The sequence below is a fragment of the Ambystoma mexicanum genome, chromosome 4q (genome assembly GCF_040938575.1).
Source record: "Ambystoma mexicanum isolate Mex_15411 chromosome 4q, UKY_AmexF1_1, whole genome shotgun sequence".
Classification (NCBI taxonomy): domain Eukaryota; kingdom Metazoa; phylum Chordata; class Amphibia; order Caudata; family Ambystomatidae; genus Ambystoma; species Ambystoma mexicanum.
Genome location: NC_090928.1, coordinates 286,354,672 through 286,381,423, shown reverse-complemented (window position 1 = coordinate 286,381,423; position 26,752 = coordinate 286,354,672). Strand labels below are relative to the sequence as shown.

The following is a 26,752-nucleotide window of genomic DNA, read 5'->3' as shown; positions in this document are numbered from 1 at the left end:
CCCTGCTGTGTTCTGCTTCTTCCTTCCTGTTCCATTGTTATTATGTACCTCGTCTGTTCTTCCTTCTTGTTTCCCCAACTTCTGTATGTTCTTGACTGTCCCTTTAGATCAGCATAGCAGCCCCCCGAATCTACCTAGGGTATCCTGTGCATCTCCTGACAAGGTGTAGGATTGCAGGGCTGAACATCTGGTGATGTGATGATTCAGACCGCTCATTAGAATACTGGGACCCACTTTGCAAAAGTCTCTGCCGGCCATCCAGACGTCATTGAAGTCTTACATAAGGTAAAGTGGCAATCAATGGAGTGGACATAGCACAGGGGACATGTGCCTATAGCACCACAGAGGCAGAACAAGGTGTGCAGCAGCGGTCTTCTCGACCTGCCGGAATGTATAAATTAGGTTCTGGAGTAGGACCAGAAAAACCTTGTTGGCGCTGTGTTGGTGGGTCATTAATTCTTGTATGCTTCCTAAAAAGTGACAAAATAAATCCTTTTGAGATAGAAGGTCTTGTTGCCCACTGCTGCAATCTGTGAAGCCATGGAGATGTGATTGTCGAAAAACACTGCAAGGATCTAAAGTGCCCTACAAGGCTCATACCTTTTTCCCAGTTGATAAGTTAAGAGATCATCTTTGGAGGGGCCCCCACCAACAGGAATTCTGTTTATGGTGGGGCTATCCTTAGGGCTGTTTTAGCCCATCCATTCCACAATTGTCAGGAGACATTATGGACGTTCATGAATAGGGTGGGAGTTGTTCACTTTGTGCTTCAAAATGAGCTGGGTATTATCAGCATAACTACGTATAGGTAAAAATTGTATATTTTACCTATTAGCATGCCTGCACAAAAAAAACTGTATCTTAGAAACGTAGCAAGACGGAGAAAGAAAACGTGAAATATAGGACAGGATTGCATGCAGAAGCTTTTAAAAGCCATTTGTGATATTTTCTAAAAGCTGTCCAAGACGTAGGTTTGCAAATGACCGGGTATTTCAAAAGCATGATCTAAAAACTGATAGACACCCTGTGACAAATCAACTTCAGGGGCACCAGTGGCTCAGGGATGAATATCGGTGTCTAAGCCATCAATCAGCCCCACACCTCTAGTACACCAGAAGGGGTCCGAACAGATTGGAAATACAAGCAAATTATAAACCTCCTTGTCCAATTTTGGCAACGTGGATGGAACGGCAGGCTTATCTCTGCAAGGTCGTGGATTAGTTGGTTAGCTGGATTAGTCGGTTAGTTGCAACACAGCGACTTTATTATTATCACAACAGACAGTTCTACCACACTACAAAATACAACCCACCCTGTAAAGGAATACAAATGACAGACAGTTTCAAAAAAGGAAAAGGAATGCACTCTAGATACTGACAGGAGGTTAGTCGGTATAGTAATTAATCACAATAATTCAAGGATACTTGGTTTCAAAACAAAGGGAGCAATGGTTTGTACAATATCACTAGGGGCCTTCGGATACCAGTGGGACATAACCACAATGTACCTGGTGCTGGTTGGTCTTGTTGGTGCTCAACTTGGTTGAGTCAGTTTCAGCGCACTTGGCAGCTTCTGCAACAGAGTTCAAGATGGGAGACAGCTGCGAGGATCAGTCGGCAAGCAGTTCGGCGAGGGAGGCTGGATGGACGGTTGCAGGCTGACCTACACAGTGTCTCTGGGTCAGGAATCGTCTCAGTGCTGGTTGGTGGTTCTGAAGCAATGGTTGAGGCATCTCGGATGGCATGAGCGACTGTGACGTAACAACAGTCATCGGTGCAGTTGGTTGCAGCTTGAGGGGCTCGGTTGGCTCGAAAATGTCCCTTATGGTGGATGTCGGTGGATGCTTGTCGATGCACTTCTCCTAGCTTTGTCACTGGTCTTGTGTCATCCTTTAAGGCGGACGTCCCAATGCTGAGGAAAGTGTTGCAGTCAGCTGCCTTGTCCTTGATTTGGTTCAGAGACTCTCTGGCACCTCCAACCTAAGAAGCTTGCTGCATAGCCTAGCATGGCACGCAGTGTGCGGGCTGGGTCCCGGGTCTGGAGCTGCTGTAGGGTCCTCTGGATTGGGTATCTCCCTCTGTTACCTGGGAGATGTTTAGGGGAGGGATCCTGCTTCCCTCTTGGAGGTTCTGGCCTCCTTGACTGGTGGAAGATGTAAGGCAGAGTGTTCCTTTAGCCAGGGTCCAATGCTGAGTTTTTCTTTCTGCTTCTGGTGAAGACTTCAGATGATCTGCCAAAAGAGGGGCTCAACCCTCTTTTAAAGCCAAATGGGCCACAGTGATTGGTGTAGGCTAAGCCTACCTTAATGAACCCATCCTAGGTCCCCACCAACAATCTCTTGTATGCGTGAGGTCATAAGCAGAGTAATTGGCAACAGAAAGGGTAAAGGGGTGAACCATGTAATACTAAGTCCTGCCCATCTTCCTGTCTGCTGTGGTTCAAATGGTCTCTCTGGTTAATGGAGCTCTCTGTGGTTCTTGATTAAAGCAGCAGGTCTCCTGTGAAGCTGCGGCGAGACAAGATGTTTTGTCTCCAGCAATCCACCTACTCGTACCTTCTGAATGGGATCTCCCTGCAGGGATGACTACTGTAAACACGCAGACCCAGATATGAGATGTCCCTGTCAATCGATACTGAGGGCAGGGGCTGGCATCAGGTTGCCACAGTACGTATTAAAGGGTGTTGGGGTTTCCTGTCTCCTTTGTTAACCTCTGCTGCCAGGCCCCATGTGGGCCTGTTTGAAGTACACTATAGTAGTATGTTAATGTATTTAATTGCTGTCACCAGCTGCCTGGTTCAACAAAAGGACACAGTGGATCCATGGAGCCTTTGTTAATTATTTAGGCTGGCCATGGCAGGGGGAAGGTTTGGCCCTCGCCCTTCTGGAGATGCCTTGGGTACTACACCTGTCAGATCCCAACTAAATATGACAGGGGGACTGCACCTGTAGGCTGTGTCCACCCAAAGTACACAGGTCTATGTGTATGTTGTGTGCTGAGTATAGGAAAATGTGTACGGATTAGCCCCACATATTTTCCGATGTTGATCTACCATAATTCACTTTCATTTAAAATGTCAAAAAAGCCCAGCAAGCACACTCCCACTGTGCAGATGGCTGAATTTCTCACACACCCATTTGCTGGCGAGGCTTTGTGACACTTAGTATGGATGAATGCCCTGATAGACATTTCTCAGGATGGGATACTTGTGGATCTTACAATATATATGTAGCTGGGTGCCAGACCATATAGAGATGCAAGTGCAAGTAAAAAAAGGGTCACTGATCTGTAGCCTAAAAATCGAACTTACTATAGGAATATTAATTGATTTGCAAGTGCCTCTGAATAGACTGTGTTGCCATGATGCACATGAGAAATAACATTCCCTCCCTGCAGCACCAGCATTTTCCTCACATTGGCTCAAATAGGATCATTCGTCCACTCTTTCTTCCTGGGACTCGGCACTTACTTTTACATGCATTAAAACTCGCAGAAATTGCTTTTGCTAGGAAACCACGTGCCAGCAAACCTCTGACCTATGAAACGTCTAGCGTCCAAAATCAAGATGTTAATCGTGTTCCCATTGAGCATGAGAAAACTGCCGTAGATGTACCCTTCTAACACCCTGAAGAAAGATTAAGATTGGCCTTGTTGCTGAGTTAGCCACAGATACATCTTCATGGCATTGGCATAAAAAAGCCGTCTTCCAGCCATGAGGCGTGTAGCTCGCGCTCCATTTCCCCTGGTGTGGCCACGGTCAATGTAAATATTTGCCAGAAGTACGCTGAGACCCATAATAGAACATTTAGCTCTGGGGTTTTGGTGAGTCAGCTCTGGTAGCGTGTGCTATATATTCTGGTTGTAACTATCTTAACAGAGTGACCTAGAAAATAGGGTTAGGCGTCTGCTCACCTTGAGTTAATTAGCTTATAACATAGCTCGCAATCTTTTGTGTCACCAGGGCGGGTGAAAATACCCCATTTTGTTTTTGGCAGGTGAGATCCCATTGATGCGAATGGGCGTGTAGGGGGCGCATCATGTGAGTACACAGATAAAAGGGCAGGTGGCAGCAGCCAAAACCGTGTGAGTTGAGAGGTATGTTATAGTGTGCACATCCACTGGTGAGAGCATGCACAAGTGCACAGTTATTGTAAGTACTGCAACTGGACATTAGCTACACAATGTTGTCCATCAACCTACTTGTACACCCTTAACTGCAACACATGCATGACAGGATCGGGCATGGGGCTTCTTAGACAATCCCAGGATGAACACTGCTGTCAGTAATCACGCTAGATACAAACGTTCCCTGAATTAAGGAACATAAGATTGCATTTGAGGTATACTGTGGCCACAGAATAGTGTCAGATTTTGATACTTCTATAGTTAGCCACATACTTCATAAACATTTGTACGAGCAGCTGTTTTCACCTGCAAAATTGAATGCTCACACAGTTAAAGAGTTAACACTCTGAAAAGAAGACATAACTACAGCTTCATATACAAAACATATGTTAACTGCCTAACTTGCATCTGCTCATTGCTGCATGGAGGTTCTAGAGTGGAAGGAACCACTCATCTGTTCATTGCTGCATTGAGGCTCTAGAGATGCATGCATTTCCTATATGTCCATTGATGCATTGGTCTTCTGGAGTCAAATTTACCTCTCAACTGTTCATGGCTCCACTGAGGCTGTAGAGTTGCATGCACTCCACATGTGTTCATTTTTACATTGAGGCTCTAGAGCTGCTTGCACCACTCAGCTGTGCATTGCAGCATTGCAGCTCTATACTTGCATGCACATCTCATCTTTTCATGGCTGCACCAAGTTTCTAGATTTGCATGAACCTCTCAGCTGTTCATTGCTGCATTGAGGCTCAAGTTTCACAAACCTCTAGTCGGTTCATTGCTGAAATTAGGTTCTACAGTTGCAGCAACATCACATGTGCTCATTGCTACATTGAGGCCCTAGAGTTGCATGCACCACTCATCCGTCATTGCTGCATTGAGGCTCTACAGTTGCATGCACCTGCTATCTGTCCATTGAGTCATTGGTTTTCTGGAGTAACATTTACCTCTCACCATGTGCTTATTTCTTCATTGAGGCTCTAGAGCTGCCTGCACCTCTCAGCTGTTCACTGCTGCATTGCAGCTCTATACTTGCATGCACTTCTCATCTTTTCATGGCTGCATTGAGTCTCTAGAGTTGCATGAACCTCTCAGCTGTTCATTGTTGCACTGAGGCTCTCGAGTTTCACGAACCTTTAATCGGTTCATTGATGAAATTAGGTTGTAGAGTTGCAGCAACATCTCATGTGCTCATTGCTACATTCAGGCCCTAGAGTTGCATGAACCTCTCATCTGTTCATTGCTTCATTGAAGCTCCAGAGTTGCATGAACCTTGCATCTGTAAGATCCGTTAAGATAGCTCAGTGTGTTGAGCGCTCGCTACTGCGATCTGAGCGTGATCTGCAGGTCGCAGGTTCGAAATCCCGGCAAAGCCAACTCAGCCTTTCATCCTTCCAAGGTTGATAAATGAGTACCAATTTCGGTTGGGTGATATTGTATGTAAATATGTGCTCTGTAAAGCGATTTGGATTGAGGCGCTATATAAATAACTTATCATTATCTGTGCATTGGAGCTCTGGAGTTGCATGAACCTCTCATCGGTTCATTGCTGCAATGAGTCTCTAGAGTTGCATGAACCTCTCATCTGTACATTGCTGCATTGAAGCTCTAGAGTTGCATGAACCTCTCATCGGTTCATTGCTTCAACAAGGCTCTAGAGTTGCATGCACCTCTTGCCTCTTTATTGCTGCATGGGGGCTCTAGAGTTGCATGCACCTCTCTTCAGCTTCCATGGTCTTCCATGTCAGTGATGTGTAGCAGTTTGTTAATAACAGATTTTTGAGCAGATCATTCTAAAGCAATATGTCGAGTGTGGATGGAATGGCTTACAAGTTTGCCCAAGGCAAGTCACCACTGGGAAACAAAGCATGCAAATGGGTTTACTGCTGGGTGGCTGCAGCGGCTTGCTCCTTCCAGTGCGAAGGCTGGTATTCATATTTGCAGTAGGATTTCGATGCTGAGATAAAAAAAAAATGCCATGAAGATAAACAAAGTAGGAGGTGGTTTATATATTCATGTTCATTTGAATGCAGAAAGTGTTTCATTCAAACGAGGCTTCCCATGATCCTTTCACTGGTGAAGCCAATTACTTCCACACCGTGAGATTCAAATAGCAGCAGTGTTCTTAAAACTGTATGATTATGAAGAATCCCAAAGGTGCTCTGCTTTTAAGGCGCGCTTTCTTCATTATTCCTATCTTATGGCTTGCTCGGAACTGGGGAAGTGTTAGGTCCAGCAACCCAACAACTGTGAATGTAAACTAAATCACCCATGCACTTCCAATGGCAGATTTTCAAAGAGGCGCCTCTTTTATTATGCGAGGTGTGTATATGCACGTCAGTGTTCTTTTAAGTGCAACATGCATATCTGTCACATAAAGTGTTTTATCCTAGGCGGCGGAGATGATCTTGCAACTACATGTGTTCTACCTTATCAGTCACATGCTTGTACTTCACTTTCCGAAATTAAATTGTGTCTATTGGAAATTATTAGGATCTGTTTGACTCACTACATATGCAATATAAATAAGCATGAGGGAAGGTTTGTGGTCAATTTTTGAACTTTATCATTTAGGAGAGCTCTCAGTATATCCCTCAAATGTACTATTACCCTGGTTGAGCATCTCACACGTTGAGATTAACAAATGCCCATGTGCAATCAACGCAAACTGGCTTGACAAAGGGCCTGATTTAGAAAAGCATTTTTCAAGCGGATGTTCCCATTGAAAAACGCATTTGTAAATCAAGCCAAATGGGTACATAAATATTGCTTGATGAAGTCTTTAAAAAAGGCAGGTGGTACAAGATCGCTCACAACATTTTAACAAATGGGGGATGTGCAGTGCAAAGGCCACACTAGGCATGAGGGCTGGTAATGTTCAATTAAATTCAGAATTCCATGACAAACAGGACCCACATTTAGTGGATTTTTTCAAAACAAATAAGCACACTCCTAAGGTTTCCAGGATTGCATCACTTTTTCAGGACATTGTAGAATCTGAACGAAGCCAGTTTAGGATTGTGTGCTAGGACAATGGAAAAGGGATGTAGCGAGCACCACTTTCTATTACAACTGTTTCTGGTGCAAACAAATCCCTTCTCTAATTCTGATGTGACATCAGACAATAAGGAGAGCTTATCATCTGAGTAGCTACATCTAATTGCAGAATCTTCCCTGATGAAGGACGATGGGTCCGAAATTAATTGGCTATAGACTCTGCCAGCTAGGAAACTATGAAGAAACTACATCAATAAAAGATGACTGACATGAACACGAAGCACTCAATGCTTCTTATTAGCACATGGAAATCGTTATTGCCGTCCTCTCAGCCAACCAGAATGTTTAGAATGCAGGCAGTAACTGCTGGTGTTGACTGCATTCTGTACATTCTTATTTTCATAAACACACACTGAAACAGCAATGCAATTCCCAGGGAAGATTTTGTTTCAACAAGACACTTCCTCTCTGGGAGGACCTTTTTTGTTACAACATGCTAATTACCACACAACAGAGAAAAAGAAAGAGAAAACCCTTGGAGAATTCCTTCACTTTCTTAGAGAGAAACATTACCTTTTACATGACACCACATGCATGGTCATTTTAAACCTGTTCCAGTTCAAGTAACTTGCTAGCAAAATGCTTAACTTGAAGACTACCAGGTTTTTTAAATGCTACAAAATAAAATCACATTTAATGTACTAACTTAGTTTGTCTATTTACTTTACTCACTCATGAAGCACACATGTTTTACTTCAGCACAGCATCTCCAAAACATGTTTTGCTTCTACCATCATGTGCTAATAGCCTTTTAGACCAGTATTGGTAACACCCTCATAGTAATTACTAAAGCAGATTCATCAATTCGCGCATATTATATAGGATTATAGGCTGAGGGAGGCCGGGCCATAAGTTTGGGAAATGTCATCCTCCCAAGCGATAGGACGCTTTCCTCAGTCTATAAGGCTACATTGTAGGTGTGAATTGATGAAGCTGTTGTAGTAATTACTACACGGGTGTTACCAATATTTGAATTACAATTGTATGCTATGGTATCATAATACATTGTTTCTGTAGAAAAATGAGCAATAGCTAAATGGAATGGAAAGCGCAATCTGCCTTTATTTAGCCGCCAATGGTCCCATACTTAAACAGGAAAATGTTACCTTTTAATTATAGGAAGACGGTAATCAATTTGAACGTTTATAAATTATTTTTTGCCACAAGTGAATCCCTGAATCGCTCAAGCTTCCAGCAGATGGCAAGCTGTAAATGCAGACTTTGCATATCTGCCTTATATCTGTCTGCACACATATAACATCCGGTAAGATGTGATAAAACATATAGAAAGACCATGAACAGTTGTTGGCAATAATTTAATTTATATACTCAAAATGAGTACGAAGATTGTCGGATTGGACAATTTATTGATAAGGAGATGAAGTTTAACACGCTGGCTCAAGGCCAAACTATCAAAACAAGGCATTGCTATGCTGGTCTTCAACAATGAGACATGTATGTCTTATTGCAAGTTTCCTCCAATTCAGACTATCCGCACCTACACCAGTGAGCTGTGTAGGTCCTATCGGTGCAGTAATGGATGAACCTATGTATAGGTTGCAACACTTGTGTATAGGCACGTTATATACGCCATATTATATCATATGATATGCCTTGAAAGGCAATAGAGTGGTTAGCCTTTCACAGTTTATGCATCTAGATGTGTTGAACACGTTGGTCTACAGAGACCTTTGAAGTTGGAGTGGGGGGGCGGGTTGGACACAAAAGTGATGCACAGAAGGAGCTCATAACTTCACTGCGTTATGGTTGTATTACACATTAATGTCGCTTTGGACTGAAGGGGTGTTGATTTCTCAAGCAACTCTTTGTTGTATGTTAGGAAATCCAAAGGGAAGCCTATTTCATAAACCTCCTAACACAAGGTAGCAACCATCTGGGGTTGGGAAGTCTTGGGCATCTGCCGTGAGAGGTTCATAACACCAAGTGACCTGGAACACACATCATAGGAAATTGTGTGTCTGTTTTTACAGACTAAAAGTGATGTACCTCAATCGTGAGTCAAGGCCATTCCCATGTTAGAGTGCCCTGATTACACCTTAGGTAGCTGCATAGAAGCTTCTTTTGGGTGTTCTGGACGTTGTTCTCAATAGTCCTAAATCTGAAGTGGATACTTTTGGGATCATTCCTAAATAGAGTTAAAAACTGAGAGCAAACGCTTTTTGAAAGAGCAACCAAACTGTTCTCATCACCAAGAGTTACTTTTGTCTTCTAGGTGCCAGTGGAACGGCAGGTGGAAAAATACCACATTTGCTTGTCCTTTCAAAATCGTCAACTTCAGGGTTTCGGGGAAATGTTGGTTTAGCAGAAATGGTGTTGAATGAGGCAATCCACAGGATTCGAACACCTAGAGCAAACACTCTCCTGGGAGATATTAGCCCAAAATCTAGTGATAGTCTAATGTCAATCTGTAAGTGTCTTCAAAAATACTATTCCTTAAATCTCTCCTGTCCCCACAAAAAATGATACTCCACCATTAGATGGAGGCGGTGTGCATAGTGAAAAATGCAGCTGATTTGCTGTTAATCCATGTCTCCATTTTTTGGGTTGGATAAAAGGCTAAGTAAGTGAGCTCTTTGAAGCTGTTTGAACCTTGCAGAATGTTACAAATATAAAACGAAAAAAAGAAAATAAGTGAACTCTATAAAGGAGTCCTTCAGAATGATTACGGCTTCACAATACTTAAACAATATTGTAGCTTGTATGTCCCATTTTGCAAAAACAAAATAGTTTGCTGCACTACTGAGACACTAGCTCTACTCCTCCCTCCCTTAACTACTGCATAATGGTCTTGGTAGTGGATCAGAAATGTTATTAAGCAAATCGATTTACATTAAATCTCCACAACTATGAACCAAACATCTGACAGGGCCTCGAAGGTACACTTCAAAATACAGTTCAGGATAAAAATGTATCATATTTCTAAAGCTTAAACTCTGTAGATCGTGTGATTGTTAATTGTAGGTTGTGGAGGAGTGGTCCACTTGGTAGCCTAGATAGTGGCCTTAGAAAGGAGATCACTGTTTGTTCCCACTGTATATGATGATGAATTCATTTCAATATTTCAGAGCAGAGCATGGGATGACGTTATCATTCTGAAGATGGTTTGTTCAAGCTCCAGGTATGAAAGCAACATTAGCTAACATGAGAAATTGTGAGAACCAGCAATATTTCAATCAAAAATAAGCCCAGAGATAAGTTGTGATTCTTGTTAGGACAGTTTGTATAGAGGAGGTGGGAAAGCTGATGGGTCCTTCTCACTATAGGAATTTGTCTAGCGGTCAAACATTAGAGTTAAAGAATCATTTTGAAAAACTTTTGGCAATCTGGCACAATGTTGGTTACTTATGTGTGAGGAGAAGGTCTTTCTTAGAGTTACATTTGAAATTGTTAAGGATTTGTCCTTGCATTATTAGCTGATGTCAGTTGCTCTGCTCCTCTTTGAAGGAGTGCATGATGGAAAACATATGAACTCCTCCTCGAAGAATCCAACAGATTCTGGCAAATTATTGCTGAGGAATGTGCTCTGAGGCTTGTCTCCTTTTGGAGATGTGAACTATGGCAGCAACTGTTTTATTGCAAAGACTGCAGAGATTTCTAGAAGGGCCATTGGTGACGGATAAGCAGACCGGTAACTTGTCAGCCTTCTTGTGTTGACGTTTGTTTCTTTTTCGCCTGCAAAAACCAACAATGTAACAGAATTTTATTTGTTTGCAAGTTCAACGTGACAACACCAGACATACGGTTGTTTAGTGTTTTAGATACACATTTTAGATACACATTTCCGACTCTCATTCTGTAAAAAGTCTGCTCATCAAGTCTTCCAATTTTTTTTGGTCATTTTTCTGTGGACGACCTTCAAACAAAAATCGAGGGTGACATGTCAAGGTATTTTCTGTATGTTATAACTGTTCCACAATAATGGGTAACACTTATTTAACACCCCTTAACCTTCCATCCCAAGAAAGAGGATGAATTTGGACTGAAACCTTTGTTTTATTTACAGAAGACCACTCGCAAGGTGGCCCCCTAGTGGCTTTATGCTGGAGAAAACACCACAATAAAATATAAAAACAATTATAACTGGTTTATAGAAACAAGAATGTGTCTCTCTCTGCAAATCTTTCTAAAAAATGTGCACACATGCAGTCACACAATAGATCAATTAATTTTATTTCAATATTTAATTCCATTAGAACAATATAATCTCTAAACAACACAATCTAAGTCCATAATGCTATCACTGCAGATCAGACAGTGTATTCAACTACTTAGCATAGCAAATTAAACAGGGCGCAGTAACTCACATATGCCACTCCAACAGCGCCCCGATCTACTTTGCCAGACAAATATCCAAACTCCAGTCCAACATACCCACCTTTTCAGCCTACTCATTCCTCCTTACCATCCGTAGATTTAGACGGCAAAAAGCTGGAGGATGGAGCTTTGCTATGATTGCGGCCAAACAATGGAACTCCATGCTGTTGACATAAGATCGGACCCCTCCCTCTGGTCCTTCTGCAAAGTCCTTAAAACCTGGCTCTTTGCCCAAGAATCCTAGAAGCTCCCCCTACCTACACCTGTTCCACCCTCCTACCACCAATCACTATCTACCACCACCATCTCAAAACAGCCTTCTCCCAAGCAATCTTCACCCTACACAGAACGGATCCACTACTAGACAATGTAACAAATGCTATGGAACTTCCTAATCTATGATTTACTCATGATAAACATTGTAAACTCAATGCACCTTTAAATAGACCTCAGCCTAATGCATTTTGTAATCAATGTAACTACCCTCTGTAACTTAGGTAAGTAATGTATGCTACCTATGTAAGCAATGTCTGTAACAGAATACCTATGTAAGCTACCATTGTAACATTTGTAACCTATCATCAGTGCAAACAACAAATGTAACAAACTTTCTTAAGAAAAGCACCTAGATGCCTCCGGGCTTGGTGCGCCATACAAATGATAAATAAACACATGGGTGCTGCTAGTGGGCCAGTTACTTCCTGCTCTGCAATTGGCCATGCCCCCCTGGGCTTATCATCATGGGATGAACCCTGCAGCGGTAAAGCCCACAGCGGGGCAAGGGCTTGGTGTTTGGCGCCGCCAGGGGTCCTGTTACTTCCTGCTCTGCAATTGGCCGTGTCCCCCTGGGTTTATCATCATGGGGGGAACCATGTAGCGGTGTAGACCATGCAGGGCAAGGGCACAGTGTTTGGCGGCTCAACACGATCCGTTACTTCCTGCTCTGCAATTGGCCATGCCCCCCTGGCTTATCATCACAGGACGAATCCTGCACCAGTGACGCCAGCTACGGGGCAAGTGTGCAGTGTTTGGTGCCACCAGGGGACCCGTTACTTCCTGCTCTGCAATTGGCCACGCCCCCCTGGGCTTATCATCACGGGACAAACCCTGCAGCGGTGAACCCTGCAGTGGGGCAAGGGTGCAGTGTTTACTGCGGCCAGGTGTTTGGCGCAGTTGGGTGGACGCCCTAGAGGACCATGCTTAGAAGCCCCAGAGTCAATCTGGTATTGGCCTACAGGACAGTGGCAGTCACGGTGAACTGTGGCAGTGACAGGCAGCAAGGTGTTCAGCTGAATATATGCACCTGGGCCTAGGTTCAAGTGAAAGCGAAGGTGATAGCAAGCTGGGTCGAGGTTGGGCACTGGGTACTTGATTGTTTGGCTGCTCTGGGAAACTGGTTCACTGGACTATTCCCCATGATGAGCCAGAGTCCTTGTCTACCTCTCGCTTCCCCCCACTTCTCTTCTGCGCACAGCTCGACACACAATCCCTGACCCAGAAACCAAGACTCAGCACAAGATCCTAGCAGTCCGGAAAAGACGGGGGCATATATAATGAGTCAGGGTAGGGATTGCAAAAGGGATTGCATCACTGGTATTGTTAAAATGGGGGACAAATCAATAATACAAACATCTCTAAAAACTGTATGGGGGAGGCCACCTCATTGATGAAGGAGATCCATCAATTTTTGGGGTATGGCCAAGAGCCCCTAGGAGTGGCTATAATCGCATCAAACGATCACTATGGAGAAGGGGGATTCAGCAACTGGTGTGGTCACCCGATGAGCCCCCAAAAACAGTCCTTACAGTCAATACACAAAAAGACCTCATAAGTAATGATAGCATCAAGTGGAAGTGTCTACGCATGACCACTGATACACTTAAAAATTAAAACCATGGTCAGCGGGAATGACCATTTGATCACAACTCTGCCTTTAATTTTGCCTGAAAGTTCACAGCATTGTAATTGCTGTGGTACATCTTTGGCCCAAAGTACACCCACTCAACATCTGTTACCGGATTCATCAAGTTCTGTAAGGGAGGGTTGTCTAACACTAGAGTAGGACACTGCTATCTCAGTTCCCCATGTCTGTGGCTCTCCCCTTAGTATCTGGGGAGAGGGTAAAACCCTCAAGCCCCCTCTTGTGAACATGCACCTGCCTCCTGTCTGATGCTTGCTCCCGGCTGCACCACTGACTATACACCACCTATTACTGGGCCATGCCCTATAGCCCCAATGGCCCCAATAGACTTAACGAACACAAGAACCTACTGAGAATAAGCCTTCTCCGTCCCACCTACAGCACCTGGAGTGAGACCCTGTTGGCCATGTGTTCAGGGACTAGCTACTTCTAAAAAACAAACCCCTAACCATCGTGTTGCACCCCCCCTTGGCAAAACACGCTCCGGTGTCAGACAATCTTTGACAACCTCCTAGGGGTTTATGGATCACTATACCCCCCTTGCTGCATTCGTATCTCAGGCCCTATGTGCACTGTGTTGCTCCTAGCTTACTGCTAAAAACACAATAATTAAAGAACATAAGACACCACACAAAGAAAACACAAATAATCGATTCAATTTATAACAATGGGATACATTTATTTATGATCACACAGCTAAGCATAATGCATAACAATGCAGGCAGTTCTAATGCTATGTTTAATTTTCACCTTTTATACTTCTGGTGCAAAGCTACCATGTAATGACTATAAGCCTTTCAGGTTTCTAATGCAAGCCTGTGCTGCAAGTGTGTGGTTCTAATGCAGTCTAATGCAAGCGCCCCTTCATGGGCAAATCCACACCAATCCACACCATCTTCACTCTACACAATCCCTTTCTGGTTTCCCCTTCTCCCCTTATGTGAGTGTCTGTTCTAATCAATCAATCAGTCCATACAAAACCATACTTCCCATTTGCATGTGTTTCCAGCTCTGTCTTTGCCAGCTCTGCACGACTCTGCAATAAGCCAGTCAGTGTCTGCCTCTCAAGATCTGGTCACTCAAACTCCCAAGCTCTCTCTCTCTCATCAGAGCGTCATCAGGCTGCTTCTCTCTCATTGCATCTCATACTCCATCTTGCACCATCTCCAACTAACAGCCAGCAACCTCAGCAACTCCTCAGCAACTCTCTCCAACTCACTCGAACTAGCTAACCCCTTTCTCTCCAGCCCTTCTGGTTATAGGGCCTCATTACAGGGATGGCGGCGAACCATGGTGCTATTAGCGCCATGGTTCATGCCGGTAAAATACCGTCACCGCCTTGGTGGAAAGGAGAATTACCATCCTATTCCAAGGTTGGCGGGGCGGTAATTCCCCCTTCCACCATTGCCCTTCCCCATTCCCATGTTTGCCCCATACCCCATTGCGGTACCGTAATTAGCTCCCTGGTCCCTTTGCGGGTTGGATTTTTAACGCCTGCAAAAAGCAGGCGTTAAATTCTCCAACCCGCAAAGGGACCTCGTAGTAAGGTGGTGAGGATTTACCAGTACCAGTAAAATACTGGTAAACCCTTACCGCCATCCGTGTAATGAGGCCCAAAGTCTCCAATGACGCACATATCTCTCCATGGTTACATACATTCCCTAAGCTAAGAATGTCTCCTTCTGTGTCAGCATATAGCAAAATGCCTGCCAGACTGTGTTTGCGTGTTCCTGTCTCGTGCGTGTGCTTTCACAGCATGTCCTTTCACTTCGTGTGCTGTCAGCGTGACATTTGAACATCATATCTTTCTTTCATGGCCATTCTGGTGCGAAATACCATCTATTCCCCTATTCTGCATTCACTCCACTGAAGGCTTCACGAAATGCTCTCTCTGTCCAGTCTCTCTCTCATGCAAAAGCACTCCCTCCGTGTGTCCATGTCGCTCCCTTGGCGCAGCCCCCACCCTCGTGTTTTCTCCGCAAAGCTCAGAGCCCAAGCTGATTAGCTTCCTTCTCGGACAAAGGTTCATGTTATCTGTCTGCCAAGCAAATGTTTACAAATTCCTGGTACACTGTTCCATAACATTTCTTCGCGCTGGGCCCAGTGCAAACCCAACTTCTCTGTGTTTCTCCATCAGAAAATGGCTTTCATGATCCTTAGGCCTCGTGCTAAATGCTTCCTAGCTTTACAATTTCTCTCGCAATGCAAGCGCTAACTACAAGATGCAAACTCATTCTAAGTGCATACATACACACATACATACCTGACAGTCTCTAAATGTGTCTCTACATAACATACATGTGTGTCATTCAAAATGGCTCTACGTGCATTTCAAATATGCCTATGTGTGTCATTCCAGGCCTAATTCGTTCTGCTCTCCTGCAATCAATATGTTTCTCTCAGCCTAAGCGCTATTTCTAATACAAACATAAATGCATAGCAAGTCATTCTCTGTCATTCTGCAAATATACCCTGTCTCTAAAGCACAATCATGGCACTTCAAAATATGGTGCAAGTGTCATTCTATTGTAAATGACAAAGTGTCTAGCATGTGTCTCTCCTATTGGAGCACTATAATACATAACATGGCATTCTAAAAGCAAATTGCAAATGCATTCTAATAATGTGGATAGTGTCTACTTCAGCAATGTACTACTAGGCAGGCTGCAATAATGGATAATAACTGGATTCCTAAAGGGGATAATACTAAACAATGGTTCTCTACCAGAGGGTACAAATGGGTCTTATGATTCTTCTATCATTGGATCTTATGATTCTTCTAATGATAACAATCGAGGCTCCTCATTTTATCCAATTCCACACTTCCTTCAATTAACCCCATTGAGGGGTACTAAATCTTCAATTCAACCAAACAACCAAGGCACGCAACTCACCTCTGAACCACTAACTCAGTTCTGGGATGCAACTGCAACCAAGTGCTAGCTAAGCTGACTGCTATTACGTAACTGCTTTTAGTCCTGATAGAGACACAGGGGAAGGGAGGAGGGGGACATCAAGGGGTACTCCCCATTGTTCCATCTGCTGCCCTCAACACGTTTCTGGAATGCCCCATAGCCCTCGGGCGGATACACCCACACCAATGTTTCTGGATCAAAACACTGCTTGCCTAGACCCTGACTTGTCAAAACCCCCCTTGGTTTTGACACCATGTGACCTCAACAGTATTTATTACATGATGGAACCCCAGGGTGAGCAGTCACTGCAGCATAATATGATGAGGGAATCCAGCAAAACCCATTATCCTCATACAAAGACTCCCATTCTGGAAGACCGAGGCTCAAGCCCATTTGGAATCCAACGCTCCAAGACAAAGGAAACTGGGGCATGTATACCCCGTTTCAGAGAAAACACGATCAAAAAATATGACCAAAGGAGGACAAATAATGCCACAATATTTCTCCTTGGAGTACCTAACCTGCTGTTCAACATACGCAAACCAAGGGACACCCTGATAAACAAATGCCTACACTGCCTCTGCATTGTTAGAGGCCATGCATTTGTGTCTAGGGAAAACATAGCGGATTGCAATAGATTGTCCAATGAGGGCGATACCCACTATGATTCTGTAAAACTGGAATTTAGGGATCAAAGAGTGGCCAGGGGAGTCTTGTGTGGTTCTGGGTGTGTTGGGCAGATGCCCAAGTCTGGGATTTCAGTTAGTTTGCACCCTTACCCAAGACCTGCCAGTTACTTGGGAACCCTATCAAATAATGGGCTCCTATCTGGAATGAATCTTACCCCCCTGGGGATATGCAGGTAGTAGTCTCTCCATAACATTGGTATCGGTGGGGCGCATGCAAGGAGTATTTTCTGCAGAAGATTGCATCCAAGGTGTGTACGGCATTGTGTATCCGTTTACTATCTGCTTAAAGTGAAGAGTTTCCAGGAGGGCGCAGAGTGAGTTAGCTGTGGTTTTGTTCTCTCTTTCAAACCAGATGCTAAAGTCTCCCAGGACGATTAGGTTATCATGGTAGGTGGAAAGGTTGGCTATGGAGTTGGTGAGAATAGTTGCATAGTTCAGGTTATAGGATGGCAACCTGTAGATCAGAAGAAACACTATGTTGACTTGTTCGTTGAGTTTGATCTTGATGGGGAGAGATTTGCAGCTTTCAATGTCAGTTGAGGGGAGTGGCATGACGCAGATGTTCTCTTTGTGTGCCATTGCAATTACACCTCCTGTTCAGTTTTCTCTGTTGGATGCCATAGTTTGGAATAACCCGGTATGTCTTAGTGCACAATAATCTTGTAGTTGTCTGCTAGCCATGTTTCTGTGAGTAAAAATGAATCTGTGTCTGCCTCGCTTAAGAGGTCATATATTTCTGTTTTGTGTCTAGTCATAGATCTTATATTGAGTAAACTCCAGTGCAGTTTGTCTATTTTCCCTTGTGGTATGTTGTCTATTATTTCTTGAGTCACAGCCGGTTTGGTGTTTGCCGGGTGTTCAATACTAGGGATTCTCTCCTGAGAGGGGCTGTTTGTTGAGATTGTTCTTTGGTGCTGTTTGTTGAGATTGTTCTTGGGTGTTCTGTCTCCTCATTAAGTACTCCACTTAGGTTTATGGCAGGATTGTTTAGTTTTGGTTTGTGCCCATTGGTTGGTTGTTTTGTGTGCATGCTTTGTTCCAGTCTTCGTAGTTAGGGCGTGTTGATGGTTATTGGCTTGAGTTTTCCCCTGATTCTTAAAGTGTTTTTTTTGTTAAGGTGATTTCTGAGTTACTGTGTTTTGCATTCTGGTGTGTTTGTTTTGGCATCCTGGTGGGATCCATGTTTGTTTGGGTTCTTGCTTGTGGGTTATTTACCAGTTGTTTGTTATCCATTGAGTTGGAGTCAAAGGTGGAGAGGTAGCGTCAGCTGTTTTCTCTGTTTGCTCTTTACTTGGCCTGTATACTTAGTCCATTTAGTGGTTTTCCCACGGGGTTCCTACTTGTTGTGAATTGTCGTGGGTAATTACTATCCTGTTAGGTTGTGGTTTCCCTCCTGTTTCTGTTTTCCTTTCTTGCTTCTTGATCTTTCTTGTATCAAGGCATGTCAGGGGTATGTGTTTAATGCTTGGGTTGAGTTTGTGATGTAGGTTTCTGGCAGGCTGGTGTCTTCTTGAGGCAGCAGATCCCTGGTCCCCAGTTATATTTCCTTGCTTTCACAGTTCCCTTTTAAGTGTGTGATGTATGTATGTTGCTTTCCAGGGATGTGTGCTCTCTTGGGTAGGTTATTTACTTGTCTCCAGTTACATGTCTCCAGTTATGTATCCTTGCTTTCCCGGTTTCCTTTTAGGTTGGTGTAGTCCAAGTGTGCAGTGATGTGTAAAAAGTTGCTTCACCGCGGTACCAACCTCCCTCTATTTGTTGTGTTTGTGCCTCTGTGTGGTAGTTGGTGTTTGTGCTGGTTTTGGGTTCACAGAAGCAAAGTTTACTTGGGGTTGCCCTGGAATGCCTTGTGATGGTGAGGTCCCCTAGATAGTTGGGTTTTGTGCTAGAGTTGAGTGTCCCGAGCTGAGGACCGCTCATTGGTGATCCAGTGCTGGGTTAGGGGTTGTAGGTGGACTTCTCTCAGGTCTGCCATATGGGGAGACATACACTGCAGAGAAATTGGGCATAGTGAAGGCCTTGGAGATTCAGGTCTGAAGATGTGGTGGGAATGCAGTATTATCAAGATTCTGAAAGCCTTGTTGTGTATGCTCTAAATGTAACGTCATCTTTATGGAGAGGGGGGCCACCGAAGTGTCGCAACAGGTGTTTACTTCTGTGTTCTGCCGGACGGGGATTGGGACTAGCAAGAATCTGAGTGTGGTACGATTCAAACAATGAGAGGAATCAACCACATCTTAACGTTTTGAGATCATAATAGTTTAAAGCAGTTATGGTGTGTGGTTAGACTGTAGCAAGATTCAAACAGTGTTTGGGAACTGCAGCAACTTAAGCCTTTGTGCGTAGTGAGAATTAGAACAGTCACAATGTGTATTTGTAGCCAGATTTAGACAGCGAGAGGAATCACCACCATGTTAAAAGCTTTGGGAGCTACAGAAATGCATCACAGTCACGGTGTGTAGTTTCGGTAGCAAGGTTCAAACAGTGGCTACGGCCAGTAGCAACCCAAACCTGTGTGCGCAGCAAGAATCAAACAGTCACAATGCACGTCACTGAATGCAGCAAGATTTAACAGTGAGAGGGATAAACACGTCAGACCTTTGGGCGCAGCAGAAAATAAAGCAGTTAATGTGTGTTATTTGAGTGTAGCAAGATTCAAACAGTGGTTTGGCCCAACAGCAACTGAAAACTTTAGGCTCTAGAGTCAAGCTATATGCAGTATCTACAATCTAGATCATTTCAAATATATGCAGCACTTATAATGCAGCTAGTTTCAAATGCATCATCAAATACTGCTGGATTCAACAGAGGTTCTGTACCTAAAGGTAGGTATATTCAGAGGATATAGAGTGCCTAAAATATCCCTGGATTCAGCAAAGGTGCAGAACCTCAAATGCAGCTAGCTTCTAGATATATTCAGTACCTAATAGCAGCTAGATTCAGCTATATGCAGTACCTACAATGCAGCTTGTTTCAGAATGTAAACAGTACCTAAATATAGCTAGCTTCTAGATATATTCAGTACCCAATAGCAGTTAGATCCAGCTATATGCAGTACCTACAATGCAGCTTGTTTCAGAATGTAAACAATACCGAAATGCAGCTAGTCCAAGATGTATGCAGTGCCTACGATGCAGCTAGTTTCAAGATATATTCAGTACCTACAGTGTATCTGGTTTCAATTCTATGTAGTACCTACAATTTGTTTTTTTAAAATCATATTTCTTAACATGTGACAGGGAGGGGCAGTATTTTCTGGACAATTTTGAATTCAAAATTCATTATTCCATCTCTCATCATAGCAACATGACATAACAGTGAATAAGAATTTCTGGGGTCCCGTGGTCTTCCCGAACACAGGCATATGCATACATTTGTGTTCTAAAATATTACTTATTAATATTTATAATGATATCAATTATTAATATCAAATGTCAGGTTTGAAAGAGAAGAATCTCACGGTAACAACACACCCTTTTCTTTGATTCTAAGTTATATGATTTTGGAGTTATGTCGAAAAAAATGTAAATGCATTTTTGGTGCTAAATTTAAATGTGTTCTATTTCCTTGAATTAAGAAGCCTTCTGTCCAGGGCAGCCTTTCAGTTCATGTTTAGCAAGGTTTCCTGGCATGCATCCTTTGTTCATAAAGCATTTCATGGCTCCAGCTGGAGAATGTTAGTGATAGACCTAGTTCAGAGTTTATAGTGCATTCTGGGGAGATGGAAAACAGAGACTTGTATCATGCATTTAGCCCAGATTGTATCCGTTCAAGGCCCACCTGTTTCCATTTCGATTCAGATATTTTTGTTTATTTGGGTGAGCCTTCTACTGATGGTGATATTGTTGCAGGGAGTGTAACAGGGTTCCCTAATGGTTTTAACTGTGTAGGTCCATTTTCTGATGATGCCCAAGCTAATCCCTGGGGGCTTAAAACCACCACCTTCAACAATACTGGGTTGAACATGAGTTCAGCTTTTATCAGCTTGCCAGGAAAATCAGCATTAGCAAAGCCACATTAGAAAATCAATGATTTCCTATGCATGAAATACTTGGTGACTTCTGTTATATTGATGGTGTGCAAGCCATTCTTTAAGTGTGGATTGGTTGGTATATTTAAAAAATTGTAGTAATTTAATGAACACTTTCAGGGCAGTAATCACATTCTCCCAAAGACAGAATAGATCGGACCCAATGAATGTTGATGCATTCCAGTCACGGTTGACTCAACAGAATGTATCACTGCTTTGCAAACGCCTTGAACATGATCAAGAGCCATAGGCACTCTTACTTCATTATGAAACTCCTATGAATATTCTTTCCTCTGTTTTTTGTCATGTTGGTAGGATTGGATGGTTCAATCACAAATGTTGATCAACCAAGAAGTGCCTGATAGCTGTATTAAAAGACCCTCACACAAAAACGGCTGCAATTACGAGTGTACGAGTGAGCTACAGGAAGGTAAGGAAACACAATTTGCTTGCTGTAAAAGCGCCTTACCATAATCAATAATTGTTGCATGCAAAATTGAATTAGCCATCATGGGTTTGAATCAATGTGGTGAGGCAGCTTCCTTTTGAACTCTTGACCTATTTAGGAATTTCAATTACAACCCCAGTCATATCTACGAGCAAAATGTAATTTAAACTAACGTCCAGGATTCCTCCTGGGTACGATGGGTATCCCATATTTCTAAGTCATAAACCTGCAAATCAATTAGTGAAGTTAATGTACTGACTTGTTAAGGGAAAGGTGAATTAATGAGAAATCAAAAGTAGAAAGATCTGGGCGTTAAATTCTCTTTTCAGGAAATCCTCCCGGCACTCCGCAAGCAAACCTTGAATAGAAACCTTGGGCTTGATGGCCTCCCCATGGATCTATTTAGAAATCTAGAGGACCTTTGGGCACCAATCTTGATAAATATTGTTATTGACGATGTTAGGCTGTTATCTATCTTGTCTTAAAGAAGGACCAGAGGAACTCGCCTGCGACGTACTGACCAATATCCTTACTGGATTCTAAATCTAAGATTTTCGGCATTAGCTGTGTTAGCTGTGCTACAATCCTGGGTGGGTTGTCAAAATATTATCACGTGCACTCAATTTGGTTTTCATGAAGGTTTAGCAGGCCCTAAATGTGTTCTTGAAAATACCTAACACTGTTTACATGAAACGCGAGAATGTTTATAAAACATTTATGTACCCCAGCACTGTTTTTGATAAAGTGAATAGAGCTGGACCCTAGCAGCGCTTAAGGGACCTGAATTACCCATCTGGCCTAGAAAAGATTTTGGAACAAATGCATGAAGGTACCAAGGCATGTCTTTGTTCCTGCCATCAGGACCATTGCACCTCATGGTTTCCCGTAACAGCGGGTGTGAGGCAGGGATGTGTCATAGCCCCATTTTTATGTTTCCCCTTTTATGAATGGGTTACCTGAATTCTTGCTAATACGTAGAGCTGATGTACCGATTTTGAGGCAGGTGTGCATTTGGTTTCTAGTTTATGCCAATGAAACTGTTGGAAATCACCTGAATCTTAGGATCATATCAGTGTCTGAGATCATGGACAAACTTTACTTGACTGTAAATGTAGCAAAATCTTCGGTTATGACATGCCAAAGTGATAATAAATGCCCCAAAACCTCATCTTAAAGTCAGAAATGAAGTCATTAAAAATTCTAAGGTATTTGATTATTTGGGCATTTTAGGAGGAACATTCCGCTTTGGGCAAAATGATGAGGCTGCACCAATTGATCTATTGAGAATATACAAGACTAAAGCTATGGTGGTGGCCATTTGTAGAGCAGGAATTTGTGTTATTTGCAACATATGTACACTAAAGGTGTGGGAAAATTCCTTCTTTAAAAATCTTATGCTGCTCTCTGGATCAGCCGCAGCTTTTGTGCTGTATCTGGAGCTTGGAATGCCACTACTGGACTATGAACTACATATGATTGCAACCTATGAAACTGTGCCTAGGTGTATGGGTTACTGATAAAGCTACTTTGACCGAGAAAATACCCATATTATTGAATCTGAAGTCACCTGTTTACTCATTCTTTGTTTGAAACATGCAGGGAATTACCTTTTAAAACAGACAACTATAATGTAACAACACATAAATTGTATGATTGTGTATTATTGTAGCATGAGCAGAGAGAACCTCTTAAAGTGGCCAGTAGATTTAATTACATTTTAGTTTTGATTTTGATTAAAGAACATCTGTTGCGGTCAAAGTACCCACATGGGAGATGTCAGATTACCAGAGCAAGATTCAAAAGTATCCCTTTAAGGGCTGTGGTTGGTGTTTGGTGTGGCGGTTTCCCAACAGAAGTCAATTGGTTGTATTGTGGTGAGAGTAAAATATGCTACTGGCACTCAAAGTGGAATGTTGCATGATGACACAGCCAGAATCACATCATTGTGTGGGGTTCTTTTTCCCACAAATGTTAGAACGTTTCCAGGGGTTCGTTTGGAAAAGTTCAATGACAACCAGTGTTAAGAATTAAGGCCCTACATGAGAGGGCAAGGTTCTGCATTCCCACACTGGTCCCTCTAAAATGCCCACTGCTTTACTGGGACAAGGCAGGCTCCCACAGTTCAGTGGGGCATGTTGAACCGTTTTCTATTTCCAGCACACTTGTGCATTGAAAATGTTATAATATTCTGAGGGCAACCTGGGGGGAGAAAGAACATCGCAAGCAGGGTGGGGAAAAAGGAGGCCTAGAGGTACTTTTTAGCGGTGCAGAGGGGGGCATGTGGGAGAGGGGCAGGGGGGTTGGTTTGCAAGTGTCCACAACAATGAGGATGACATTGACATATTTGGTCTGTGTCTCGCAAATGATCATGCACTGTTTTTCGGGGAGTGCTTACTGCTTTATTTAAGATCTTTGGAATGTAGGCAATACTTGACAACATGCCCACAATTTCAAGGACCCTGTTGACACTCGCAAACTCGAAAACAGTGCCAGGTACCCACTTGCTTTCCACTAATGTCCACTATTAGCAGCTTACCCTTGTCCTGATCCTGGTGCAACTGTGTTACATAACATGTTGATGAGTGGTTTATTCCCAGCTTGAGCTCTGCTTCTTCCATGTTGCTATGTTTCCTAGTTTTGGCTATTAGGTAGCAGTAATGCTCCAGCTATAAATCGAAACTATTCAATTAGAGTACAGCTAGGACAGCTAGGGAGAAATGCATATGAGAAGCGACACAAAGGTTTTGGTTATTTACCCACCCATTGACTGCCCGTGGCCAGGCTTATCCATATGCACATTGTCATCCACTTCCTGCCACTCAACACCCAAAACACATCATACTGGGATCTCTTTGAGCGAGCTTTTTCAAGCTTTACCATCAAACGTTGTGCTCAAAGTGCTTGTCAGTGTTTTTTCAAAGAAGTCTTCTGAGACTTAATGACTTAATTGGATCCGTAAATGTGCTACTGGTGTAAAAAAAAAACCAGGTGTGCCTTCAGCCAGTCGATTTTTAAGCACCATGCATGTACTTCACTGTAGTCCTGTTAAAAACAAGCTTTGGCAAAGCCAACAGTTTTGGCTTTTGTATAAGTATTAGACATTTTCCAGGCACTGCTATTATATGCCCAGGTACTCACACCATTTTGCATCTACTACCATTGATGACGAGTAAAGACCACTACGGCAGTGCCTGTCAAATGTCTTTCCCATGACTACACAAAAGCCAAAACCGCAGGCATTGCCAATGTGTGTTTTCTTTCTTTTTGACCATAAAGTTCTCTCTAACATAGTGAATAGTAACCATTTGTTTGATAGTTTGATAGTTTATTTATATAGCGCAAATACACGATGTGTTTCAAAGCGCTATCATACTCGGCCTGATGACATTTCAGATAGTGCTGGGGGGGGGCAAAAGGGAAAAAAACAATAAGGGGAGGAGGGAGGAGGTAGACGAGGTTGCTATCATACTAGGTCCAGGTACAATTCTGATAGAGTAAGTGCATAGAAGAAAGTAAGGGGAGGAGAGGAGGAGATGGAAAAGAGAGAAAGGGAGAGGAGGAGAGAACAGAGAGTAAGCAGTCAAAAAGAGTGGAGAAGCAAGAGGGGAGGGCAAATACAATTGCAGAAGTCAGAAGTAACACATCATTTTGCAAGCAAGGCTACAAGATGAAGATGGGAACAGCATAATTCAGGGCCACCATGAGTGCAAGATCCAGCATGAGAGTTGCGAAAGGGTGACGCACTGTGAATCAATGAAGTCCATAAAAGTTAAATCCAGCATTGGCCACAAGACGGTGATGGTGAAACCAGAATGTATCAGGACATTAGTGACTGTGGTCAATATTAAGGTTGAATTGCCTTTAACCCACATTGACAGCCCTCAATGCACTCGGGACCATTGCATGAGTTGTTGTCAATGAAGTCCACCAAATGACCACTGAGCCTGTTTTTACTTTCAATTAACATCTAGGACCGGATTCATGGAACGTTTTCCTATGGGATTGCGCCATTATAAAACACTTCCTTGAATCAGGCCCCTAGTGTTTTGGGGAGTTTTCTATTTTGAAACCTGTTCCCAAGTGTGTGCATGCACATCAATATGTGTGTTTTATTTAAGTAGCCATTTGCATATTGTTTGCTTTCACAAAATGCATTAACTGATTGAAAAATGCAAGTAAAACAGAATAGTATGCGTACAAATGTTGAAAATAATGGATACAAGTGGCAATATATTGTGCTATGCAGTAATACTCAACTTGCAAAGAGCTGGAAAATAAGCTTATTTTCATAAATGAGCGAAGATTAACCACGTTCATAAAAACATAATTACAGACACAAATCAAACAAAAACGCATCGGTGCATTGCTGCAAGCACGCATTTGTATGGGATACTTCAAATTTCCATGTGATATAATTTTTCTATGCATGACTGATATCAGAGCGATATGTAAGTCAAATGTACCACTGGGGGGGGGTGTTTGGCCGATCAATTTTTCAGCAATAGTGCCTAGTCAATACTGGCTGTCTTTTCTATGTGTTTAAAGAATTGTGTATGCTCCTGGAGCCGAGGGATCCCTTAATGTAGGCGGGGAGTAGAGCGGATATGGCGGGCATATGTGCAGGCAGATGTTTATACAGCATAGGTTGTGCTGCTTGTCCATTGAATATAGAATCTTCTACACTTACAAGATTCCGTCGCACTGAGGGAGTGGGTTTCTGGAGGCTTTTGTGTGAGCGACTCACAATGTCTTGGAGTGGCCTGTCCAGGAAGGTGCAGCGTACTATAGCAGGCCCACCTTTTTTATTTAAATGCCGTATTCAGGTATGATTACTGATGAGACCACAGCACATATATATGCTCTTCTGGTATTACATGCCGTACGTTGATTTTTGAGACTATGGGCCTGATCAGTGGTCAAAGTGTACGAAAAGAAGAAGTGGAACTATGTTCCCTGATGGTGTGCCCCGCTCCCCACAAACCCCATCCCTGCGCCCCCTCCCACACACAATCCAAACCCCTAAACACACCTGCTATTTATGGGAATGTGCAGTGTAGCGCACTGAAGTGCAAGCTTCAACTTCTTCCTACACTTTTATTTTAAAACAAAACCATTACAGAACGGTTTCTTTTCAAAATAAAAGTATAGGAACAGTGAAACTTAAAAATAAAAAGCATGGGAGCACCGCTCCCGACCGCTCCTGCCCACTTCGACCTCTGGGCCTGATTCA

General features: G+C 43.0%; 1 protein-coding gene across 3 annotated transcripts in view; it reads left to right on the top strand.

The window, feature by feature from the left end:
• HS3ST5 (heparan sulfate-glucosamine 3-sulfotransferase 5) overlaps window positions 1-26,752 on the top strand; it is an 892,491-nt gene that overhangs the window by 481,333 nt on the left and 384,406 nt on the right. For all 3 annotated transcript variants that reach the window (XM_069607861.1, XM_069607859.1, XM_069607860.1), the window contains exon 3: window positions 21,390-21,504. The gene's annotated coding sequence lies outside the window, so the exon portion shown is untranslated. The remainder of the gene's footprint in view (window positions 1-21,389; window positions 21,505-26,752) is intronic.